General features: G+C 43.5%; 3 non-coding genes across 3 annotated transcripts; all 3 read left to right on the top strand.

Moving 5' to 3' along the window:
- The first annotated feature begins 2,831 nt into the window (after positions 1-2,831).
- Positions 2,832-2,905, top strand: trnat-agu (transfer RNA threonine (anticodon AGU)). Its single transcript has one exon. It is a non-coding gene; the product is annotated as a tRNA-Thr (tRNA).
- A 3,237-nt stretch (positions 2,906-6,142) lies between these two features.
- Positions 6,143-6,224, top strand: trnat-agu (transfer RNA threonine (anticodon AGU)). Its single transcript has one exon. It is a non-coding gene; the product is annotated as a tRNA-Thr (tRNA).
- Positions 6,225-13,871: 7,647 nt separating this feature from the next.
- trnak-uuu (transfer RNA lysine (anticodon UUU)) lies at positions 13,872-13,944 on the top strand. The gene has a single exon. It is a non-coding gene; the product is annotated as a tRNA-Lys (tRNA).
- The last annotated feature ends 13,507 nt before the right edge of the window (positions 13,945-27,451 follow it).

The raw sequence follows: 27,451 nt of genomic DNA, 5'->3' as shown, positions 1-27,451 counted from the left end.
GATTGAATGATTAATTGATTTACTGTGACGAAGAGTGACCCGGACTCGAAATGGTAACTCGGTTCTCTCTTCACCCATGGTGCCAGGCCCGCTGAGATTTTCCATCATTTCCTGATTTTCTTTCAGATTTTAAATCCGCAGTAATTTGCTTTTATATTGAACGATTTATGTTGCTGCACGTTTGCAAGAACGACTCGGGCGGGATAAAGGATGGGGTTATTTTCCATGATGATGTGGTGCTGACAGATCTATTTTTATCCTGAAACTTTGCGATTTGCATAATTTGCTAATTTACTAGATGAATTTATTTACGTTCACACTCTTCCATAACAAACACCAGATGATACCTTTTATTCCCTCTCTCAAAATACAATCTTTGTCTCTGTAGCCTCCCACTCAGATCTCACCGAACTAAACGTAATCTTCAAAGTCTTGAAGTCCCAGTGCAGGTCCCTGGATAAACAGTTGTCAGATCACAAGTCACTGGTAAAAAGCGAGTACAAGCTGAAGAATTTGAGAAAGGAAGCCAAAGGGAGGCTGCCGGTCTGCTTGCGAGGGAAATGTGCTGGTGAGGCTGAATTACCATTGAAGGAAATTCAATATGTACAATATGGGACATTGAAGTGAGCTATAAGACTGTGTTTGGAATGGGCCCTGGAAGCGCAGTCGGTAGAGCATCTGACTTTTAATCTGAAGGTCGATGGGTTTAAGTCCCTGCCTGGGCTTCAAGTTTGTCTCAAGGCGTTTTTGTTCCCAATGAACGACAGGAAAAAAAAATAAAGAATGCAGGGTGATTTTGGGAAAGTGGCTGAACCGTGACAACGTCGTGTTTGCCGAATTGCAATTGCCGTCGACAACTTTCAAGAGTTTCTGCTAGATTTTCAGTTAATGTAAAAACTCTCTCCTGGTCTTGTCCTGCATTATACCACTGTAGTTTTGTGGTCATGTTTAATTACTTCCAATTCACAAAATATTTCCTGTTTGTTTACTTCTCCCTGCAGAATGCTATAATCTAATAACTTTCAGAAATAACTGCAATTTTTGCAGTTTCAAAAGTCCAGTGCCGATGAAATTTGCACTCTCAAAGTCAGCATGAGAAATCAACAATACTGAGCGGTAATCAAAATAATGGAAATCTGCTCCAAACTTGCAGAGCTGGTGTGCAAGTAGGCGCTGTGGGTTAAATGGTTAAAGCGCCTGTCTAGTAAACAGGGGATCTTGAGTTCAAATCTCAGCAGTGCCTTTATACCTTTACGTCAAAACAAGGAACCTGTTATGAAAAGCTTCCAATTTAATAGTGAATGCAGAGTTTATTGGCAAAATCTCCATGGCACTAACCTTTAAGATGCCCTCCCGACTCTTATGTCAAACCTTTCATAGCTCCATTTTTCACGCATCTTCCATTTTCTCATCTACTCCATCTCATCGACTCCATTGCATTTACTCCTCACTTCAGCTCTGATTAAGGATCACACGGATTTGAAACGCTGGGTACTGGCTCCACATATATCCTCTGAATTTTTGAGCTTCAATCCTATCATGTTTAGCTTCTCATGCAGATTCGCAACATCCGCAGTATTTTCTTTGAATGCATGACAGGATTTACCTCCGGTAATCCTGAAGGAACATTTTGAATGTTTTTTAGCGACATCTGTGAGCAACGATTGAATGATTAATTGATTTACTGTGTCGAAGAGTGACCCGGACTCGAAATGTTAACTCGGTTCTCTCTTCACAGGTGGTGCCAGACCCGCTGAGATTTTCCATCATTTCCTGATTTTCTTTCAGATTTTACATCGGCAGTAATTTGCTTTTATATTGAACGATTTATGTTGCTGCACGTTTGCAAGAACGACTCGGGCGGGATAAAGGATGGGGTTATTTTCCATGATGATGTGGTGCTGACAGATCTATTTTTATCCTGAAACTTTGCGATTTGCATAATTTACTAGTTTACTAGATGAATTTATTTACATTCACACTCTGCCATAACAAACACCAGATGATACCTTTTATTCCCTCTCTCAAAATACAATCTTTGTCTCTGTAGCCTCCCACTCATATCTCACCGAGCTAAACGTAATCTTCAAAGTCTTGAAGTCCCAGTGCAGGTCCCTGGGTAAACAGTTGTCACATCACAAGTCACTGGTAAAAAGTGAGTACAAGCTGAAGAATTTGAGAAAGGAAGCCAAAGGGAGGCTGCCAGTCTGCTTGCGAGTGAAATGTGCTGGTGAGGCTGAATTACCATTGAAGGAAATTCAAAATATACAATATGAGACTTTGAAGTGAGCTATCAGACTGCGTTTGGAATGGGCCCTGGAAGCGCAGTCGGTAGAGCATCTGACTTTTAATCTGAAGATCGATGGGTTTAAGTCCCTGCCTGGGCTTCAACTTTGTCTCAAGGCGTTTTTGTTCCCAATGAACGACAGGAAAAAAGAATAAAGAATGCAGGGTGATTTTGGGAAAGTGGATGAACTGTGACAACGTCGTGTTTGCCAAATTGCAATTGGCATCGATAACTTTCAAGAATTTCTGCTAGATTTTCAATTAATGTATAAACTCTCTCCTGGTCTTGTCCTGCATTGTATCACAATAGTTTTGTGGTCATGTTTAATTACTTCAAATTCACAAAATATTTCCTGTTTGTTTACTTCTCCCTGCAGAATGCTATAATCTAATAACTTTCAGAAATAACAGCAATCTTTGCAGTTTCAAAAGTCCAGTGCCAATGAAATTTGCACTCTCAAAGTCAGCATGAGAAATCAAAAATACTGAGCGGTAATCAAAATAATGGAAATCTGCTCCAAACTTGCAGAGCTGGTGTGCAAGTAGGCGCTGTGGCTTAGATGGTTAAAGCGCCTGTCTAGTAAACAGGAGATCCTGAGTTCAAATCTCAGCAGTGCCTTTATACCTTTACGTCAAAACAAGGAACCTGTTATGAAAAGCTTCCAATTTAATAGTGAATACAGAGTTTATTGGCAAAATCTCCATGGCACTAACCTTTAAGATGCCCTCCCGACTCTTATGTCAAACCTTTCATAGCTCCATTTTTCACGCATCTTCCATTTTCTCATCTACTCCATCTCATCGACTCCATTGCATTTACTCCTCACTTCAGCTCTGATTAAGGATCACACGGATTTGAAACGCTGGGTACTGGCTCCACATATATCCTCTGAATTTTTGAGCTTCAATCCTATCATGTTTAGCTTCTCATGCAGATTCGCAACATCCGCAGTATTTTCTTTGAATGCATGACAGGATTTACCTCCGGTAATCCTGAAGGAACATTTTGAATGTTTTTTAGCGACATCTGTGAGCAACGATTGAATGATTAATTGATTTACTGTGTCGAAGAGTGACCCGGACTCGAAATGTTAACTCGGTTCTCTCTTCACAGGTGGTGCCAGACCCGCTGAGATTTTCCATCATTTCCTGATTTTCTTTCAGATTTTACATCCGCAGTAATTTGCTTTTATATTGAACGATTTCTGTTGCTGCACGTTTGCAAGAACGACTCGGGCGGGATAAAGGATGGGGTTATTTTCCATGATGATGTGGTGCTGACAGATCTATTTTTATCCTGAAACTTTGCGATTTGCATAATTTGCTAGTTTACTAGATGAATTTATTTACATTCACACTCTGCCATAACAAACACCAGATGATACCTTTTATTCCCTCTCTCAAAATACAATCTTTGTCTCTGTAGCCTCCCACTCATATCTCACCGAGCTAAACGTAATCTTCAAAGTCTTGAAGTCCCAGTGCAGGTCCCTGGGTAAGCAGTTGTCACATCACAAGTCACTGGTAAAAAGTGAGTACAAGCTGAAGAATTTGAGAAAGGAAGCCAAAGAGAGGCTGCCAGTCTGCTTGCGAGTGAAATGTGCTGGTGAGGCTGAATTACCATTGAAGGAAATTCAAAATATACAATATGAGACTTTGAAGTGAGCTATCAGACTGCGTTTGGAATGGGCCCTGGAAGTGCAGTCGGTAGAGCATCTGACTTTTAATCTGAAGATCGATGGGTTTAAGTCCCTGCCTGGGCTTCAACTTTGTCTCAAGGCGTTTTTGTTCCCAATGAACGACAGGAAAAAAGAATAAAGAATGCAGGGTGATTTTGGGAAAGTGGATGAACTGTGACAACGTCGTGTTTGCCAAATTGCAATTGGCATCGATAACTTTCAAGAATTTCTGCTAGATTTTCAGTTAATGTATAAACTCTCTCCTGGTCTTGTCCTGCATTGTATCACAATATTTTTGTGGTCATGTTTAATTACTTCAAATTCACAAAATATTTCCTGTTTGTTTACTTCTCCCTGCTGAATGCTATAATCTAATAACTTTCAGAAATAACAGCAATCTTTGCAGTTTCAAAAGTCCAGTGCCAATGAAATTTGCACTCTCAAAGTCAGCATGAGAAATCAACAATACTGAGCGGTAATCAAAATAATGGAAATCTGCTCCAAACTTGCAGAGCTGGTGTGCAAGTAGGCGCTGTGGGTTAAATGGTTAAAGCGCCTGTCTAGTAAACAGGGGATCTTGAGTTCAAATCTCAGCAGTTCCTTTACACCTTTCTGTCAAAACAAGTAACCTGTTATGAAAAGCTCCCAATTTAATGGTGAATGCAGAGTTTATTGGCAAAGTCTCCATGGCACTAGCCTTGAAAATGCCCACCCTACTCTTATGTCAAACCTTTCATAGCTCCATTTTTCATGCAACTTCCATTTTCTCATCTACTCCATCTCATCTACTCCATTGCATTTACTCCTCACTTCAGCTCTGATTAAGGATCACACGGATTTGAAATGTTAACGCTATGTCTGGCTCCACATATATCCTCTCAATTTTTGAGCTTCAATCCTATCATGTTTAGCTTCTCATGCAGATTCGCAACATCCGCAGTATTTTCTTTCAATGCATGACAGGATTTACCTCCGGTAATCCTGAAGGAACATTTTGAATGTTTTTTAGCGACATCTGTGAGCAACGATTGAATGATTAATTGATTTACTGTGACGAAGAGTGACCCGGACTCGAAATGTTAACTCGGTTCTCTCTTCACACATGGTGCCAGACCCGCTGAGATTTTCCATCATTTCCTGTTTTTCTTTCAGATTTTACATCCGCGGTAATTTGCTTTTATATTGAACGATTTATGTTGCTGCACGTTTGCAAGAACGACTCGGGCGGGATAATGGATGGGGTTATTTTCCATGATGATGTGGTGCTGACAGATCTATTTATATCCTGAAACTTTGCGATTTGCATAATTTGCTAGTTTACTAGATGAATTTATTTACGTTCACACTCTGCCACAACAAACACCAGATGATACCTTTTATTCCCTTTCTCAAAATACAATCTTTGTCTCTGTAGCCTCCCACTCAGATCTCACCGAACTAAACGTAATCTTCAAAGTCTTGAAGTCCCAGTGCAGGTCCCTGGGTAAACAGTTGTCACATCACAAGTCACTGGTAAAAAGCGAGAACACGCTGAAGAATTTGAGAAAGGAAGCCAAAGGGAGGCTGCCAGTCTGCTTGCGAGGGAAATGTGCTGGTGAGGCTGAATTACCATTGAAGGAAATTCAAAATATACAATATGAGACTTTGAAGTGAGCAAAAAGACTGCGTTTGGAATGGGCCCTGGAAGCGCAGTCGGTAGAGCATCTGACTTTTAATCTGAAGATCTATGGGTTTAAGTCCCTGCCTGGGCTTCAACTTTGTCTCAAGGCGTCTTTGTTCCCAATGAACGACAGGAAAAAAGAATAAAGAATGCAGGATGATTTGGTGAAAGTGGATGAACCGTGACGTCGTGTTTGCCAAATTGCAATTGCCGTCGACAACTTTCAACAATTTCTGCTAGATTTTCAGATAATGTAAAAACTCTATCCTGGTCTTGTCCTGCATTATACCACGATAGTTTTGTGGTCATGTTTAATTACTTCCAATTCACAAAATATTTCCTGTTTGTTTACTAGTCCCTGCTATAATCTAATAACTTTCTGAAATAACTGCAATTTTTGCGGTTTCAAAAGTCCAGTGCCAATGAAATTTGCACTCTCAAAGTCAACATGAGAAATCAACAATACTGAGCGGTAATCAAAATAATGGAAATCTGCTCCAAACTTGCACAGCTAGTGTGCAAGTAGGTGCTGTGGCTTAGATGGTTAAAGCGCCTGTCTAGTAAACAGGAGATCCTGAGTTCAAATCTCAGCAGTGCATTTATACCTTTACGTCAAAACAAGTAACCTGTTATGAAAAGCTCCCATTTAATGGTGAATGCAGAGTTTATTGGCAAAATCTCCATGGAACGAACCGTGAAGATGCCCTTCCTACTCTTATGTCAAACCTTTCATAGCTCCATTTTTCACGCAAGTTCCATTTTCTCACCTACTCCATCTCATCTACTCCATTGCATTTACTCCTCACTTCAGCTCTGATTAAGGATCACACGCATTTGAAATGTTAACTCTGTGTCTAGCTCCACATATATCCTCTGAATTTTTGAGCTTCAATCCTATCATGTTTAGCTTCTCATGCAGATTCGCAACATCCGCAGTATTTTCTTTGAATGTATGACATGATTTACCTCCGGTAATCCTGAAGGAACATTTTGATTGTTTTTTAGCGACATCTGTGAGCAACGATTGAATGATTAATTGATTTACTGGGACGAAGAGTGACCCGGACTCGAAATGTTAACTCGGTTCTCTCTTCACAGGTGGTGCCAGACCCGCTGAGATTTTCCATCATTTCCTGTTTTTCTTTCAGATTTTACATCCGCAGTAATTTGCTTTTATATTAAACGATTTATGTTGCTGCACGTTTGCAAGAACGACTCGGGCGGTATAAAGGATGGGGTTATTTTCCATGATAATGTGGTGCTGACAGATCTATTTATATCCTGAAACTTTGCGATTTGCATAATTTGCTTTTACTAGATGAATTTATTTACGTTCACACACTGCCACAACAAACACCAGATGATATCTTTTTTTCCCTCTCTCAAAATACAATCTTTGTCTCTGGAGCTTCCCACTCAGATCTCACCGAACTAAACGTAATCTTCAAAGTCTTGAAGTCCCAGTGCAGGTCCCTGGGTAAACAGTTGTCACATCACAAGTCACTGGTAAAAAGCGAGTAGAAGCTGAAGAATTTGAGAAAGGAAGCCAAAGAGAGGCTGCCGGTCTGCTTGCGAGGGAAATGTGCTGGTGAGGCTGAATTACCATTGAAGGAAATTCAAAATATACAATATGAGACTTTGAAGTGAGCTATAAGACTGCGTTTGGAATGGGCCCTGGAAGCGCAGTCGGTAGAGCATCTGACTTTTAATCTGAAGATCGATGGGTTTAAGTCCCTGCCTGGGCTTCAACTTTGTCTCAAGCCGTTTTTGTTCCCAATGAACGACAGGAAAAAAGAATAAAGAATGCAGGGTGATTTTGGGAAAGTGGATGAACTGTGACAACGTCGTGTTTGCCAAATTGCAATTGGCGTCGACAACTTTCAAGAATTTCTTCTAGATTTTCAGTTAATGTATAAACTCTCTCCTGGTCTTGTCCTGCATTGTATCACAATAGTTTTGTGGTCATGTTTAATTACTTCAAATTCACAACATATTTCCTGTTTGTTTACTTTTCCCTGCAGAATGCGATAATCTAATCACTTTCAGAAATAACAGCAATTTTTGCAGTTTCAAAAGTCCAGTGCCAATTAAATTTGCACTCTCAAAGTCAGCATGAGAAATCAACAATACTGAGCGGTAATCAAAATAATGGAAATCTGCTCCAAACTTGCAGAGCTGATGTGCAAGTAGGCGCTATGGCTTAGATGGTTAAAGCGCCTATCTAGTAAACAGGAGATCCTGAGTTCAAATCTCAGCAGTGCATTTATACCTTTACGTCAAAACAAGTAACCTGTTATGAAAAGCTCCCAATTTAATGGTGAATGCAGAGTTTATTGGCAAAATCTCCATGGCAGTAACCTTGAAAATGCCCACCCTACTCTTATGTCAAACCTTTCATAGCTCCATTTTTCACGCAACTTCCATTTTCTCATCTACTCCATCTCATCTACACCATTGCATTTACTCCTCACTTCAGCTCTGATTAAGGATCACACGGATTTGAAATGTTAACGCTGTGTCTGGCTCCACATATATCCTCTCAATTTTTGAGCTTCAATTCGATCATGTTTAGCTTCTCATGCAAATTGGCAACATCCGCAGTATTTTCTTTGAATGCATGACAGGATTTACCTCCGGTAATCCTGAAGGAACATTTTGAATGTTTTTTAGCGACATCTGTGAGCAACGATTGAATGATTAATTGATTTACTGTGTCGAAGAGTGACCCGGACTCGAAATGTTAACTCGGTTCTCTCTTCACACATGGTGCCAGACCCGCTGAGATTTTCCATCATTTCCTGATTTTCTTTCACATTTTACATCCGCAGTAATTTGCTTTTATCTTGAACGATTTATGTTGCTGCACGTTTTCAAGAACGACTCGGGCAGGATAAAGGATGGGGTTATTTTCCATGATGATGTGGTGCTGACAGATCTATTTTTATCCTGAAACTTTGCGATTTGCATAATTTGCTAGTTTACTAGATGAATTTATTTACGTTCACACTCTGCCATAACAAACACCAGATGATACCTTTTATTCCCTCTCTCAAAATACAATCTTTGTCTCTGTAGCCTCCCACTCAGATCTCACCGAACTAAACGTAATCTTCAAAGTCTTGAAGTCCCAGTGCAGGTCCCTGGGTAAACAGTTGTCACATCACAAGTCACTGGAAAAAAGTGAATACAAGCTGAAGAATTTGAGAAAGGAAGCCAAAGGGAGGCTGCCAGTCTGCTTGCGAGTGAAATGTGCTGGTGAGGCTGAATTACCATTGAAGGAAATTCAAAATATACAATATGAGACTTTGAAGTGAGCTATAAGACTGCGTTTGGAATGGGCCCTGGAAGCGCAGTCGGTAGAGCATCTGACTTTTAATCTGAAGATCGATGGGTTTAAGTCCCTGCCTGGGCTTCAACTTTGTCTCAAGGCGTCTTTGTTCCCAATGAACGACAGGAAAAAAAAATAAAAAATGCAGGGTGATTTTGGGAAAGTGGATGAACCGTGGCAACATCGTGTTTGCCAAATTGCAATTGCCGCCGACAACTTTCAAGAATTTTTGCTAGATTTTCAGTTAATGTCAAAACTCTCTCCTGGTCTTGTCCTGCATTATACCACTATAGTTTTGTGGTCATATTTAATTACTTCCAATTCACAAAATATTCCCTGTTTGTTTACTAGTCCCTGCAGAATGCTATAATCTAATAACTTTCAGAAATAACTGCAATTTTTGCAGTTTCAAAAGTCCAGTGCCAATGAAATTTGCACTCTCAAAGTCAGCATGAGAAATCAACAATACTGAGCGGTAATCAAAATAATGGAAATCTGCTCCAAACTTGCAGAGCTGGTCTGCCAGTAGGTGCTGTGGCTTAGATGGTTAATGCGCCTCAGCAGTGCCTTCATACCTTTATGTCAAAACAAGTAACCTGTTATGAAAAGCTCCAATTTAATGGTGAATGCTGATTTTATTGGCAAAATCTCCATGGCACTAACCTTGAAGATGCCCTCCCTACTCTTATGTCAAACCTTTCATAGCTCCATTTTTCACGCAACTTCCATTTTCTCATCTACTCCATTGCATTTACTCCTCACTTCAGCCCTGATTAAGGATCACACGGATTTGAAATGATAACTCTGTGTCTGGCTCCACATATATCCTCTGAATTTTTGAGCTTCAATCCTATCATGTTTAGCTTCTCATGCAGATTCGCAACATCCGCAGTATTTTATTTGAATGCATGACAGGATTTACCTCCGGTAATCCTGAAGGAACATTTTGAATGTTTTTTAGCGACATCTGTGAGCAACGATTGAATGATTAATTGATTTACTCTGACGAAGAGTGACCCGGACTCGAAATGTTAACTCGGTTCTCTCTTCACAGATGGTGCCAGGCCCGCTGAGATTTTCCATCATTTCCTGTTTTTCCTTCAGATTTTACATCCCAGTAATTTGCTTTTATATTGAACGATTTATGTTGCTGCACCTTTGCAAGAACGACTCGGGCGGGATAAAGGATGGGGTTATTTTCCATGATGATGTGGTGCTGACAGATCTATTTATATCCTGAAACTTTGCGATTTGCATAATTTGCTAGTTTACTAGATGAATTTATTTACGTTCACACTCTGCCACAACAAACACCAGATGATACCTTTTATTCCCTCTCTCAAAATACAATCTTTGTCTCTGTAGCTTCCCACTCAGATCTCACCGAACTAAACGTAATCTTCAAAGTCTTGAAGTCCCAGTGCAGGTCCCTGGGTAAACAGTTGTCACATCACAAGTCACTGGTAAAAAGCGAGTACAAGCTGAAGTATTTGAGAAAGGAAGCCAAAGGGAGGCTGCCGGTCTGCTTGCGAGGGAAATGTGCTGGTGAGGCTGAATTACAATTGAAGGAAATTCAAATTATACAATATGAGACTTTGAAGTGAGCTATAAGACTGCGTTTGGAATGGGCCCTGGAAGCGCAGTCGGTAGAGCATCTGACTTTTAATCTGAAGATCGATGGGTTTAAGTCCCTGCCTGGGCTTCAAGTTTGTCTCAAAGCGTTTTTGTTCCCAATGAACGACAGGAAAAAAAAATAAAGAATGCAGGGTGATTTTGGGAAAGTGGATGAACCGTGACAACGTCGTGTTTGCCAAATTGCAATTGCTGTCGACAACTTTCAAGAATTTCTGCTAGATTTTCAGTTAATGTAAAAACTCTCTCCTGGTCTTGTCCTGCATTATACCACTGTAGTTTTGTAGTCATGTTTAATTACTTCCAATTCACAAAATATTTCCTGTTTGTTTACTTCTCCCTGCAGAATGCTATAATCTAATAACTTTCAGAAATAACTGCAATTTTTGCTGTTTCAAAAGTCCAGTGCCGATGAAATTTGCACTCTCAAAGTCAGCATGAGAAATCAACAATACTGAGCGGTAATCAAAATAATGGAAATCTGCTCCAAACTTGCAGAGGTGGTCTGAAAGTAGGTGCTGTGGCTTAGATGGTTAAAGTGCTTGTCTAGTAAATAGGAGATCTAGAGTTCAAATCTCAGCAGTGAATTTATACCTTTACGTCAAAACAAGCAACCTGTTGTGAAAAGCTCCCACTTTAATGGTGAGTGCAGAGTTTATTGGCAAAATCTCCATGACACTAACCTTGAAGATCCCCTCCCTACTCTTATGTCAAACCTTTCATAGCTCCATTTATCACTAAACTTCCATTTTCTCATCTACTCCATTGCATTTACTCCTCACTTCAGCTCTGATTAAGGATCACACGGATTTGAAATGTTAACTCTGTGTCTGGCTCCACATATATCCTCTGAAATTTTGAGCTTCAATCCTATCATGTTTCGCTTCTCATGCAGATTCGCAACATCCGCAGTATTTTCTTTGAATGCATGACAGGATTTACCGCCGGTAATCCAGAAGGAACATTTTGAATGTTTTTTAGCGACATCTGTGAGCAACGATTGAATGATTAATTGATTTACTGTGACGAAGAGTGACCCGGACTCGAAATGTTAACTCGGTTCTCTCTTCACAGGTGGTGCCAGACCCGCTGAGATTTTCCGTCATTTCCTGTTTTTCTTTAAGATTTTACATCCGCAGTAATTTGCTTTCATATTGAACGATTTATGTTGCTGCACGTTTGCAAGAAGGACTCGGGCGGGATAAAGGATGGGGTTATTTTCCATGATGATGTGGTGCTGACAGATCTATTTATATCCTGAAACTTTGCGATTTGCATAATTTGCTAGTTTACTAGATGAATTTATTTGCATTCACACTCTGCCACAACAAACACCAGATGATACCATTTATTCCCTCTCTCAAAATACAACCTTTGTCTCTGTGGCTTCCCACTCAGATCTCACCGAACTAAACGTAATCATCAAAGTCTTGAAGTCTCAGTGCAGGTCCCTGAGTAAACAGTTGTCACATCACAAGTCACTGGTAAAAAGCGAGTATAAGCTGAAGAATTTGAGAAAGAAAGCCAAAGGGAGGCTGCCGGTCTGCTTGCGAGGGAAATGAGCTGGTGAGGCTGAATTACCATTGAAGGAAATTCATAAGATACAATATGAGACTTTGAAGTGATCTATAAGACTGTGTTTGGAATGGGCCCTGGTAGCTCAGTCGGTAGAGCATCTAACTTTTCATCTGAAGATCGATGGGTTTAAGTCCCTGTCTGGGCTTCAACTTTGTTGCAAGGCGTTTGCTTCCCAATGAGCGACAGGAATAAAGAATGCAGGGTGATTTTCGGAAAGTGGATGAACCGTGACAACGTCGTGTTGCCAAATTGCAATTGCCGTCTACAAATTTCAAGAATTTTTGCTAGATATTCAGTTCATGTAAAAACTCTCTCCTGGTCTTGTCCTGCATTATAACACGATAGTTTTGTGGTCATGTTTAATTACTTCCATTTCACAAAATATTTCCTGTTTGTTTACTTCTTCCCTGCAGAATGCTATAATCTAATAACTTTCAGAAATAACTGCAATTTTTACAGTTTCAAAAGTCCAGTGCCGATGAATATTTTAATTTGCACTCTCAAAGTCAGCATGAGAAATCAACAATCCTGAGGTGTAATCAAAATAATGGAAATCTGTTCCAAACTTGCAGACCAGATTTGCAAGTTGGTACTGTGGCTTAGATGCTTAAGGTGCCTGTCTAGTAAACAGGCGATCCTGAGATCGAATCTCAGCAGTGCCTTTACACCTTTACGTCAGAACAGGTAACCTGTGAAGAAAAGCACCTATTTAATGGTGAATGCACAATGTATGGCACTAACCTTGAAGGTGCTTTCACTACTCTTTTGTCAAACCTTTCATAGCTCCATTTTTCCCACAACTTCCATTTTCTCATCTAATCCATTGCATTTACTCCTCACTTCAGCTCTGATTAAGGATCTCACGGATTTGAAATGTTAACTCTGTGTCTGGCTCCACATATATTTTCTGATTTATTGAGCTTCAATCCTATCATGTTTAGCTGCTCATGCAGATTTGCAACATCCGCAGTATTTTCTTTGAATGCATGACAGGATTTACCTCCGGTAATCCAGAAGGAACTTTTTGAATGTTTTTTAGCGATATCTGTGAGCAACGATTGAATGATTAATTCATTTACTATGACGAAGAGTGACCCGGACTCGAAATGTTATCTCGGTTCTCTCTTCACAGGTGGTGCCAGACCCGCTGAGATTTTCCATCATTTCCTGTTTTTCTTTCAGATTTTACATCCGCAGTAATTAGCTTTTATATTGAACGATTAATGTTGCTGCACGTTTGCAAGAACGACTCGGGCGGGATAAAGGATGGGGTTATTTTCCATGATGCTGTGGTGGTGACAGATCTATCTATATCCTGAAAATTTTTCGATTTGCATAATTTGCTAGTTTACTAGATGAATTTATTTGCGTTCACACTCTGCCACAACAAATACCAGATGATACCTTTTATTCCCTCTCTCAAAATACAATCTTTGTCACTGTAGCTTCCCACTCAGATCTCACCGAACTAAACGTAATCTTCAAAGTCTTGAAGTCCCAGTGCAGGTCCCTGGGTAAACAGTTGTCACATCACAAGTCACTGGTAAAAAGCGAGTACAAGTTGAAGAATTTGAGAAAGAAAGCCAAAGGGAGGCTGCCGGTCTGCTTGTGAGGGAAATGTGCTGGTGAGGCTGAATGACCAGTGAAGGAAATTCAAAAGATACAATATGAGACTTTGAAGTGAGCTATGAGAACATTTTTATAATGGGCCCTGGTAGCTCAGTCGCTAGAGCATCAGACTTTTAATCTGATGGTCCAGGGTTCAAGTCCCTGTCAGGGCTTTGATTTTGGCTCAAGGCGTTTGCTTCCCAGTGAATGGTAGGAAATAAAAATAAAGAATGCAGGATGCTTTATGGAAAGTGGAAGAACCGTGACAACGTCGTGTTTGCCAAATTGCAACAGCCGTCCAGAATTTTCAAGAATTTTTGCTAGATTTTCAGTGAATGTAAAACTCTCTCCTTGTCTTGTCCTGCATTATACCACTGTAGTTTTCTGGCCATGTTTAATCACTTCCCAATTCGCAAAATATTTCCTGTTTGTATACTTCTTTCCTGCAGAACTGCTTTTAAATTAATAACTTTCAGAAATAACTGCAATCTTTACAGTTTCAAAAGCCCAGTGACGATGAATATTTTAGTTTGCACTCTCAAAGTCAGCAGGAGAAATCAACAATACCGATGTTTAATCAAAACAATTGAAATCTGTTCTATACTTGCAAAGTTGTCTTGCAGATTGGTGCTGTGGCTTAGATGGTTAAAGCGCCTGTTTTGTAAACAGGAGATCCTGACTTCAAATTTAAGCAGTGCTTTCATGCCTTTAGGTCCAAGCAAGTAGCCTGTGAAGCAATGCTCCCAATTTAATGATGAATGCAGAAATTGTTGGCAAAATCTCTGTGGCACCAACCTTGAAGTTTGCTTTATGTCAAACTTTATTCAAACCTTCCTTAGCTCCCATTTTTCACGCAACTTACTTTGTCCTTGTGGTGAACGTATTGCTACTACAATTCACCACTGCATTGTATTGTATTATGTTGATGCCCTTGTGGGCTCCGCCCCCTCAGGGGTGGTATATAAATCTGCAGCTTGTAGGCGGCACTCAGTACAGAGCAGTCGCAGGCAGGCACTACTAATCGTCTCGTGTGAATTGATGGTCGCATCAATTTAATAAGCTAAGATATCGCAATGGAAGCCACCCTCACACCTGATCGACTGGAACTCGACCCACAGGCAACTGAAGCCAAAGGAATCTTTTCACACTGTCTCCGCTGCTTTGAGGCCTACCTCGCCGCCTCCTCCTTGCCCGCCGTCACTGAGGCACATTAGCTGAGTCTCCTCCATGCCCGGGTGAGCCACAGAATCTCGGTACAAATCGAAGACGCGACCACATACGCAGACACGGTCGCGATCCTGAAAAGACATTACGTGAGGCCGGTGAATGAAGTGTTCGCGCGGCATCTCCTCACCGTACGTTGTCAACGCCCCGGGGAAACGCTGGAGGAACATCTACGCGACCTGAGGGTACTCACTCGAAATTTTAACTGCAAGGACGTCACGGCCTCGCAGCACATGGAACTCGCCATCCGGGACACCGATGTGGCTGGAGTCTGCTCCAACTATGTCAGACAGCGCCTGCTCGAAAAGGGCGCCCTCGGCCTAGACGAGACGGTAAAACTATCCACCTAATTAGAGGAAGCCTTCCATAGCCTAAATGCTTTCCCCTCCGACCACGCGATTTCCTCATGGGCAGCGGAGGCGTGACCATCACCCGGCCCGAGGGTGTCCCAGGTTCCTTGGTTGCGTCTTCGATTAATCCCGAGGGTGGCCCAGGCCTGTGCCGCGAGGCTGCCCGCCCAACCTGGGGGGTGGCGCCTTCCTATTTCTGCGGCCAGAACCAGCATCCCAGGCAGCGTTGCCCAGCTCGGAACACGACCTGTAGCGACTGCGGCAAGAAAGGACATTTTGCCAAAGTCTGTTTGGCCCGACCCAAAGTTTCAAAATCGCAGGCCCGACTCACAGGTCCGCAGACCCCGCAGCGTGGCTGTGTTCCTGCCGGTACCGCCCCCTTCTGATGTGTCATCCGCCTCGTGCTATCCGTGGGGGCCGCCATTTTTAACACTACCCGACACGTGCGACTCATGGGGCCGCCATCTTGGCCGATATCTTCAACGCCACCCGACACGTACGACCGACGGGGGCCGCCATTTGACCGCCATCTTCAATGCCGCCCGACACGTGCGACCGACGGGGGCCGCCATCTTAGCTGCCATCTTGGGACCACCCCGCTACCACCGACCACGCCAGCTACCCGCAGCTTGGCGCTGTCACTCTCGACCAGTCACGGCCCAAGCACCTCAAGAACTCCATGATGACCGTTTGGGTCAATGGGCATGAAACGCCCTTTCTGTTTGACTCTGGGAGCATGGAGAGCTTCATCCATCCGGACACGGTAAGGCGCTGTTCCCTCCAGATTTCCCCCGCATCCCAAACAATCTCCCTTGCTTCCGGATCACATTCAGTGCAGATCCAGGGGTACTGTGTCGCGAACCTCACGATACAGGGCGGCGAGTACGCTAATTTTAAACTATATGTCCTCCCCCATCTCTGCGCTCCTCTCCTGTTAGGACTGGATTACCAGTGCTACCTCAGAAGCCTGACCCTGAAGTTTGGCGGACCCCTACCCCCTCCCACCGTATGTAGCCTCGTGACCCTTAAGCTCGCCCCTCCCTCGCTCTTTGCGACCCGACTGTAAACCCGTCGCCACCAGGACAGTGTACAGTGCCCAGGACAGGACTTTTATCAAGTCAGAGATCCAGCGGCTCTTGAGGGAGGATATCATCGAGGCCAGTTATAGTCCCCTGGTGGTCGTCAGGACCGGGGAAAAGAACCGGATGGTTGTAGACTACAGCCAGACCATAAATCGGTACACGCAACTCGATGCGTATCGCCTTCCCCGCATAGCGGTCATGGTTAATCAGATTGCACACTATTGGGTTTTCTCCACGGTAGATCTGAAGTCCGCATACCACCAGCTTCCGATCCGCCCGGAAGACCGCCACTACACTGCCTTTGAGGTAGACGGCCGCTTCTTCCACTTCCTCAGGGTCCCCTTCGGCATCACCTAATGGGGTCTCGGTCTTCCAAAGAATGTTGGACCAAATGGTTGACCAGTACTGGCTGCGGGCCACGTTCCCGTACTTGGATAACATCACCATCTGCAGCCATGAGCAGCAGGACCACGACGCTAACCTTCAGAAGTTCCTTCAAACTGCCCAAGCCCTCAATCTCACCTACAACAAGGAGAAATGCGTTTTCCGCACCCATCCTCCAGCCATCCTCGGCTATGTCATGGAAAACGGAGTCCGAGGGCCCGACCCCGACCGCATGCGCCCCCTCCTGCAACTCCCCCTTCCCCACTGCCCCAAGGCCCTGAAAAGATGCCTGGGGTTCTTTTCATATTATGCCACGTGGGTCCCCAACTATGCGGACAAAGCCCTTCCACTTATCAAAGCCACCATCTTTCCCCTGACGACTGAGGCCCGCCTGGCCTTCAGCCGCTTCAAGGCCGCGATGCATGCAGTGGACGAGTCCATCCCCTTGCAGGTGGAGAGCGATGCGTCAGATGTTGTCCTGGCCGCTAACCTTAACCAGGCAGGCAGGCCCGGGGCCTTCTTTTCCCGTACCCTCAATGCCTCCGAGATTCGACACTCCTCTGTCGAAAAGGAAGCTCAAGCCATTGTGGAAGCTGTGCGGCATTGGAGGTTCACCCTCGTCACCGACCAACGGTCGGTAGCCTTTATGTTCAACAACACACAGCGGGGCAAGATCAAGAATGATAAAATCTTGTGGTGGGGAATCGTATTCTCCACCTAGAATTACGATATTGTGTATCGTCCGGGGAAGCTCAACGAGCCCCCAGATGCCCTGTCCCACAGCACATGCACAGTGCACAAGATGACCGACTTCGGGCCATCCACAATGACCCCTGTCACCCGGCTTCTCCACTTCATCAAGGCCCGCAACCTGCCCTACTCCACCGAGGAGGTCAGGGCCATGACCAGGGACTGCCAAGTCTGCGCTGAGTGCAAGCCGCACTTCTGTCGGCCAGACAAGGTCCACCTGGTGAAGGCATCCCGCCCCTTTGAGCGCCTCAGCGTCGATTTCAAAGGGCCCCTCCCCTCCACTGACCGCAACGTTTATTTTCTCAACGTCGTTGACGAGTCCTCCTGTTTCCCCTTTGCCATCGCATGTCCCGACATGACCTCGGCCACTGTCATTAAGGCACAGCATCTTCACCCTGTTCGGTTTCCCCACTTACGTCCACAGAGACCGGTGCTCCTCGTTTATGAGCGATGAGCTGCGTCAGTACCTGCTCGGTAAGGGCATTGCCTCGAGCAGGACTACCAGCTACAACCCCCGGGGAAACGGACAGGTGGAGAGGGAGAACGTGACGGTATGGAAGGCTGTCCTTCTGGCCCTACGGTCTAGGAGTCTCCAAGTTTCCCGCTGGCAGGAGATCCACCCCGACACGCTCCGCTCCATTCAGTCGCTCCTCTGCACAGCCACGAACGAGACCCCTCACGACCGTCTGTTTGTCTTCCCCAGGAAATTCACCTCAGGGGTCTCGCTTCCGTCCTGGCTGACAACACCGGGGCCTGTCCTCCTCCGGAAGCACGTGAGGAGCCTTAAGTCCGACTCACTGGTCGAGAAGGTCCACCATCTACATGCCAACCCTCAGTACGCCTACATGGCGCACCGCAACGGCCGACAAGATACAGTCTCCCTCCGGGATCTGGCACCCGCCGGTTCCCCAGCGACCATCACCTACGCTCCCCCTACGCCGAACACCGCCCCCGCCCCTACACGGCCTACACACCCCCTACCCCCATCGCCGACCCACCGTGATGAAGCTCCAGGCGACACACTCCCTGAGTCAAAGAGCCCAACACCCGTGTCTGCAGCGACGAGTTCAACACCCGTGCCCGCAGCAAAGCCGGAGCTGAGCCGATCACAGAGAACAATCAAGGCGCCGGACAGACTCGATTGTGAGCCCACTTCACCCCCGTTGGACTTCAAACAGCGGGTGAATGTGGTGAACGTATTGCTACTCCAATTCACCACTGTTCTGTATTGTATTATGTTGATGGCCTTGTGGGCTCCGCCTGTGGTTCTGCCCCCTCGGGGGTGGTATATAAATCTGCAGCCTGTGGCGGCCCTCAGTACAGAGCAGTCGCAGGCAGGCACCGATCTAGCTTATTAAAACCGCTGTTCACTTCTACTAATCGTCTCGTGTGAATTGATGGTCACATCAGTCCTCATTTACTCCATTGTATGTACTCCTCGCTTCAGCTCTGAATAAGGATCACACGGATTTGAAACATTAACCCTGTGTCTGGCTCCACTGACATCCTCTAATTTTCTGAGCTTTAATCCAATCATTATTAGTTTCTCATGCAGATTCACAACATGTGCAGTATTTTCCTTTGAATGCACGACAGGATTGACCTCAGGAAATCCAGTAGGAACATTTTGAATGTTTGTCAGCGATGTCTGTGAGCAAAGATTGAATGATTAAATGATTTACTCTGATGAAGAGTGACCCAAACTCGAAACGTTAGCTCGGTTCTCTCTTCACAGATGCTGCCAGACCCACTGAGATTTTCCATCATTTCCTGTTTTTTTTCAGATTTCACATCTGCAGTAATTTGCCTTTTTATTGGACGATATAAGTTGCTGCATGTCAGCAAGAACGATTTGGGCGGTATAAAGGATGGGGCGTTTTCCATGAAGATGTGGCGTTGACAGATCTATTTACACCCTGAAACGTTGCGATCTGCATAATTTGCTACTTTACTGGATGAGCTTACTTGCGTTCACTCTCTGCCACAACAAACACCAGCTGGAGAGGCTGAATTACCAATGAAGGAAATTCAAACGATACAATATGAGACTTCGAAGTGAGCAATGAGAATGCATTCCCGACTGACATGGCCAAGGATCTCGGCTCCCCTCCCTAAGACCTCCCCACCCCGTCCTCCCACAGCCACCCCACAAGGAAAATGGGTCCTGGTGGTGACGACCAACCTCCACACCGCTCTGCCAGAGTCTAGGCTTGACCACACCCCACCTTTCACATCCGGCAAATTCACCATCCCCATCTTCCCCACCCCCCACCTTCTGTGTATTCCACATTCCTCATTCCCAACATTCCCCATCCCTGATGTACCACATTCCATACCTTCTCCTGTCGCCACCTTCCCAATCATGAATGTTCCACATTGGACACCTTCGCCATCCCAACCTCTGTTGATCTGGTTATAAATATGGCGGTCAATATGGCCGCCTTCCTTAATCATTATTATGTTTACATTTAGAGTCGTCAGGTATCTCTCGATACCGCCACAAGGTTCAAACCCGAATACTGATCAAAGAGCCAGTACACCAGTTAGTTAGTTCAATGTCAATACTATTTATTTACACACACAGTAAGATCTACTCATGCACAACAGTACTACAAACTAAACTATCTCTAACGCTAACGCCTATACTTAACTTCGGGCGCCCACTCAGCCAGAGGAACAATGGCCGTTGTTCGGATCTGAGGCTGTTGGGTTCGAACAGATACAGGAGAACAGCTAAGGTCGTCCGTCTGGTAGCGAGCGCTGACCTTGAACTTACTTGCTTCTGGTGATGCTGGTGGATGGGTGTCTCCACTTTGAGAGCCGAATCCAAGGGAGCAATTCTCTCGTGGGGGTTCCTTCTTATACTTGGAGGGGCTTTGCGCATTTAGGCTGGCCTTAAACTTGGCCCCAATTAGTTGGGCCGCTTCTCGATCATTGTTATCGATCTTGTCCAAGAAAGGGGTGGGTGCCCTGATGGCTGGGCGTGAAAGGGGTGGGTGCCCTGATGGCTGGGCGTGAAAGGGGTGGGTGCCCTGATGGCTGGGCCTGTCCTAGGTGGCCGTTGGCCTGGCTTTGTTTGTGTCTTTCTGGTGCCGGGATGTCTGAAAAATGAAAATGAAAATCGCTTATTGTCACAAGTAGGCTTCAAATGAAGTTACTGTGAAAAGCCCCTAGTCGCCACATTCCGGCGCCTTTTCAGGGAGACTGGTACGGGAATTGAACCGTGCTGCTTGTCTGCCTTGGTCTGCTTTAAAAGACAATGATTTAGCCCAGTCTGCTAAACCAGCCCCTGTAACTATGTATCTGTGTACATATCTGTGCACTGTATCTGTGTACTGTAACTGTGGAACTATATCAACTACCTGAGTGTTAGTCCTTTGTTTCTCGGAGACGGGCCATCAATATGCTAATCGACCCAAAGTTTCAATTCCGTCTGGTAACTGCTTCCCAAATATACATTCAGGCACTGTGCATGCTTGCTGTCCAGCAATGTCCACATTCCCCTACATTCTTTGTGTGTGTCAATTTTGTGTTCTGGAAGTGGCCATCCCAGATGGCTACACCTCCCCATCCCCTAACTTTCCCACCCTCACCATGCCAATACCCCACTCCACCCCATGGCACCAATTTCACACCCACCTGCACCAACAACACATTCCCAACCCCACCCCCTTCCTCGTCACCCAACTTTCCCATTGCCCATTTTCCCATCCCCCAACTTAACCATTCCTCAACTTGCCCCAACCCACATTTTCAATCCTCCACAATCCGCATCCACTACATTTCCCATCCTCCACATTCTCCACCCTCTCACCTTCCCATTTCCCACAAATTCCAGTCCCACCTGCCCCATCCCGCATGTTCATTAAGCCCATCTTCCACATCACCTAGTCAACCTTCCCACTCCACACACCACCTTTCCCAAACCCGCTCTTCCCCATCACCCACCTTCCACAAACTCCCATATACCACATTCCCCATCTTCCCATTCCCCACCTTCCCAATTACCCAGCTAGGCGTTAAGAAAGCTCGGGACTCAGATTTAATAAAGCGTTTATTGACTAAATGAATATATTGATAAATAAATAATAATAATGCATTGTCACAGTAATATTCCTAATATGTGAACATTCATATTCACCCTTGCCCATCCCTAACAGTTATTTTGTTTTCCCCACTCCTCCTGGCCTTTCCTTTCCGAGCATCCTGCTTCATCCTCTTGCATTTCAGCACTGCCTCACCATCTGATTGGTCTCAGATGTGTTGTTTATTAATTAATTTAATAATTGATATAACTGGGTATTTCAGCATGCTCTTCAATTGTTCTCTGAAGTTAGACTGAGTCAGGACATAAATCAGGGTGTTTGTGCAGTGACTTAAGTTCCGCAGCATATAGGCAACATTTTCAAAGATGTAAAATGAATCTGCATCTAAGAGGTCATTTACATCAAAGAAATACAAAACATAAACAAACCACAGGAGGATGAAGCTGCCGGATATGGAGAAGAGTAAAATCATCGACTTCCTTCTGCTCTCCATCTCCGGGTCACTGTGATTATCCCCCACGCTCTGACCTCTCAGTTGCTTACGGACCCGACTGGTCACCAAAATGTGTCTGTCAGTACGTTCAGTAGCAAAATTAAACCGAATGGTATCAGTGGCGTTAAAACCGTTGCAAATTTTCTGAATCCAATCCAAACAGGGTCAGTAAAATAGCTCCGCTTATTTGAACATTGCCATGGTACATTGTCGATAATCCTTCTAGGTTTAAATCGAAAGTAGATGAGGATGTTTTTGAATGTGAACAGAATGCCGATAATTGCTTGGACCACAGCTGCAGTTCTCTTGGTGCAATATTTAGATTTCAGCTTCTGACAACAAATGCGACAAATCGATCAAAAGTGAAAGTGACGGTGAACCAGACAGAACAGTCTGTGGCTATACAGAGCAGGACGTAGCGAACACTACACACAGGGGTGATACTTAGGAAAATCAATGGGAAATAATCAAATTCGGTTTAGTATGACCTCAGTGATAATGACCAGAAGATCCGCTGTTGCCATAGCCACCAAGTAGCGTGTGGTGCAGGTGGAGAGGCCGCACTTTCCACGGGAAATAATCAAAATTGACACCAAATTCACTGTAAAACATAAAAAGGAAAAGAGAGTGGAATTACAGAAAATATTGCCTATTCCTGAGACCAGGCAGGAAGCATTAGCCAGATAATATGTGTGGCTTACAATTGGGTCATAGCTCAATAAATCCAACCATGACTCTTGCACTGGTTTTCAGGCGGACATGAGAATAATCTTCAGACACTCAGCTTCTAATTATGTGCCGCTGTGGGCACGCTCTGAAATGCAAAGAGTTGATATCTTCAAGCACCCAGTTGATCCTTCTCCTTTCTTCCAGATGTCAAGATCCCGGTCCAGAACACAACATTGCATTGGTACGGGATGAGAATGGCAAATTTAAACAAAGAAGTAACCGCATTAACATCAAGGAAAATAACAGCAATTATTGGGTAAACAGTGTTTGAACACAAGGAAAAACTTCAACTCACGCCTCATACCTCCACGATTTCTCCATTCCAACAAAGTAACACAATAAGGTTAAAATTCTACTGATAAATAAAGTTAGCAGAACATGTTTACTTGCTTATTTGTTCAGACCTTTGGAGAGAGATTCCCTTTCAGGAACAAACTGAAAATTCATCGGTCTTGTCAGAATTCTCCTCCCAAGCTGACCACATTTGGCAAAAGTGCTGTTCAACTTAAAATTTCTCGCAGACAGCAAAACTACAGATATACCTAGCCTGCATTCATTATATCCTTGTATCCCACTAAGTTCCATGGCCTGCTTAGCTTGGACTTAGCACCACTGCCCCATGAATTACCGACACTCCGGGGAATCTCCAGCAATCGGAACACAAGTTAAAAGCTCATTTATCTGTAAAAAGAAGAGAATGGTCGGGATCAAGCATTTCCCCACCATTTGCCACTCTTAATTACAGCTTTATCAGACATACAGTCTGGCTATCACAACATAGATTATTTAATAATATTACTGCAACAAATATATACCTTATCCAGGCTATTAAAACATTACTGCCACAAATATAATTATTATATGTAATATATAACAAGTTCTACATACATCAGACCTTCCCCCTAACTAGCAATATGAAGAGATTGTTTATTTTTTAAAGCCAAACTTGCAACTGCCGGTTTAAAAAATCATCCTAGCCTATGTTGAAATCATTGCATTCAACTGATCAACAGGACTCTATGCGAATGAATATGCCGCTTCCCAACAATTTCACACAAATGCTGCGTCTGTCCAAAAAGACACCTTTTATCAGCAGATTTCTGAACTTTCAGTCAGCTCTTACAAAATGTCTTTTAAAACTAATACTATTGGGGAAACGGACAGGCCCCAAATTTTCTTTGAATACCAGACGGGAACCCAGAGCTCTTTTTCTATTTGTAAAACAGTAATGAAGGGTACTTCACCCCAGGAATGATAACTCTGACCAATAAGTATATTCTATGTTAAAACACATGTTAATTTAAACACAGAATTAACAAGATTAGCATCAAATAAATAACTTTGTTAACAGGTCTTAAATAAAATAAAAAACGTGTACTTACTGTCTGCACCTAACCCACTCATTCCAATGAAGCAACCCAATACAGTTCAAATATCATTTCTACGTAAAGTTGACAAAATAGGTTACTTGCTTATCTCGGTGTAGACCTTTTGGAGAAAGAGAGACTTTTTCAACAGCAGATTCAATACACTGTGTCTTAATAGGCCCTGGCAGAATTTGCATAACTGCTGTTCAACATAAAAGCTGATTACACACTGCAAAACGACAGCAATACAAGGCTCCTCCCACTAATTTCATCATTTGTATCCCACTATAATGTCCCGTCACTTAATCAGCTAGCACAAAATACAATCTCTCATAAATGATCTATTACCCAGGGGATTTCCAGAAACAATAACAATGTTTCATTAGCTTTCTGTATGAAAAGACATAAATAGATAGAAACAGTGTTTACCTAATGTTTTACTCATCTTAAAATAAGTTTTAACAGAAACACAGTCTGGATATCATAATCAAGGTTCTTTAATAATATGACTGCAACAGATATTACCTTAACCAGGCTTTGAAGAGCATTCCTGCAACAGATATGAAATGCAATAGAAATATACCAATTCTGTACATTCCTCACACTTAACCCCTTAACAGAATGAACTAGCAATATGAAAATATGGCTTCATTTTGCATAACATTTTCAACTTTAAACACTACTCATTACTATGCACTCACATTGCTCTATATGATACATATCCCCTCATATTTATGCATGAACATTTAAACAGCAGTATAGTACATTTAAGTCTGTCTTTCCCAATTTTGACGTTCCATTCTTCTTTCATCTCAAATGATGATAAAATATCGGCATTCACATTCTCTCTTCCTGCCACATGTATACCTTTCAAGTTAAATTGTTGCAGCAATAAATTCCATCGAATTAGTATTTTGTTTCAATTTTTAAATTTCAGCAAATACTTCAATGGATTATGGTTTGTGCAAACAATTATCGCTGATGAATTTGTAGCAACATCAATGCCAAAAGGTTGCAAAGCCAATGCCAAACCCAACGCCTCCTTCTCAATGGTCGAATACATCCTTTGACGAGTATTTGGCTTTTGGGGGGTGGGGGAGCAAACAAGTCTTTCCATAGCTTCTTCATTTTCTTGTAACATAACAGCACCAAGGCCCACATCACTGGCATCAATGGCCACCTGAAATTGCTTGTGGTAATTCGGTGTGATTCAAACTGATGCGACAGCTAGCATAGTTTTCAGTTTGTCAGTACCTCCAAACGGTCAGCCATCCAAAGGAATTTCTAGTTCTTTCTTCCAAGGTCAGTCAGTTGTAAGGTGTCTTTTGTGGTGATTCCTTTATTTCCCATTCCTTTTACTTGGTGGTTATCATTTTGATCATGGATATTTTCTGAACATATACCTTTAAGGCGAAAGAGCAAGCAAGGAACTCAAACGTTGTAAAATAATGAACTGTGGAGTTTTTGAACAGCAGAACTCAGACTTTGTGGCACCCGAGAGATCGGAGGTAGGCGGTTCAATTGGTTGGCTGGTAGCCAATGAATTGGCAAAGGGCCATATTCTGCCCGGTGACAGGCAATGATGGGTCCTACCTGAGTGGAATTGTTTCAGATAATCAGGACATTCGGAGCTTGGATGCTGAGTTGAGCAGCTGTGAATGTGTATCTTTCTCTTTCACGCTCTCTCTCTCTCTCTCTTCCTCCATTAATGCTGCCTAATGAAGATGTCTGTACCTGTGGAGAGGTTCTTTAGACTTGGATGAATCTGTAGTGAAAACCATTATGGACTGAAAACACAAACCGCAATCTGAAGGCCTAGACTGGAGAAAGGTGTACGAGAAGGCTAACGTATGAAAAAGCTGAACTATAATACAACCATTTGAAACAAAGACCCTTATCCTTTTACTTCCATCATTGTATTTACACCTTTTTCCCCTCTGTGTTTGTTTGTCAGTCTTGCGTTTGTGTGTACAGAGAGTGGGGGTGAGTAAAAGAGGTGGATTAGTAATTAGATAATAGTTAACCACGTTCATCTACTGCATAGTTAATTATAGTTACTGTTATTAATTTTTCAAAATGTGTTTACATTTACAAACCTGATGACTGTCGTCTTTTGTCAGCGACAGTCCAGAGCCCGCGGATATTTTCGAAGAATTAATTGTCAATTTAAATTGTGCTGCGACTCAGGGTAAAGTGAGGCTGGAATTGACCGCGCACTAGCCCAGGGTGGCGGAACACAGTGGAACAACCATCGTGGTGAAATGTGGCGTGGGGTTTCTGCCAAAAGGAACACGTGCCCAGAAATCTCAGAAGTTCTCTTCTCATCGATGGCATTGTGAAGTGCCCAATTGCTTTTAAGTTTCTCATTCCATGCGTTAATCTGACCATGAGCAACAATGTGGCTAAATAATGTGGTTTCATTTTGGTAAACAGACGTTGAATCAGGTTTGCCACCAAATCATTCCACTGTGGACAATCGAGCAAATCCTTCAGATGTTCCAAAAGCTCCTTTCGCAGAGACCTGAACACCACCAAACCTGCAGTGTACACTGCACAATTGTGTAGTCCAGTTAGTCTTCACAATGTTGCTCACGCATTATTCATTCCAAATGGCACCACTTTAAACTGATGCAGGCCATTTGGTGATACAAAAGCCAGAATCTCTATCACCCTGTCTGTTAAAGGTACTTGTCAGTATACGTTTAGTAAATAAACTTTGATATTACTCTTTGCTTGTGCAACACACAATCATTTTGTTCCATCTGGTTTTGGTACCATCACAATAGTTGATCTCCAATCGTTGTAATTGACTTCAATGATATTCTTAAGGGTGCTTGCAATCTCCTTTTGTATCTGAACAATCTTTGTATCGGTAGCTATCTAAAATGGCCACCTGCAAAGGATCATGGGAATTGTGGTCAGCTTGGACACAGACAGGTACACAGCCTCTGTGTATTGTGCAAAGAAGCCAGGCCTGACTGAAACTTATATCCACTAAGAGTCAATCACCATGTCCCCCAGCACACTCAAGTTTGAATCAAGGTGTTACAACGGTAGCAGACTAACCGGCGCCACTTCCTGTTATTTGGAAAGGCCGATGTGCCTATGACAATGGTAGCTAGGACCTGCCCAGCCACCGAGGTATCCGCCCCTAAATGACTAGGGTCAAAGAGTGTGATCGAAACCCTATCGATCTACTGGATCTGCAGTTAGGACCGCCCAAAGGGGGCAAAAGCCCAGGGGGATAAGAAGAAC

The sequence above is a fragment of the Scyliorhinus torazame genome, chromosome 4 (genome assembly GCF_047496885.1).
Source record: "Scyliorhinus torazame isolate Kashiwa2021f chromosome 4, sScyTor2.1, whole genome shotgun sequence".
Lineage (NCBI taxonomy): Eukaryota > Metazoa > Chordata > Chondrichthyes > Carcharhiniformes > Scyliorhinidae > Scyliorhinus > Scyliorhinus torazame.
This window is presented reverse-complemented; position numbering and strand designations above follow the sequence as displayed.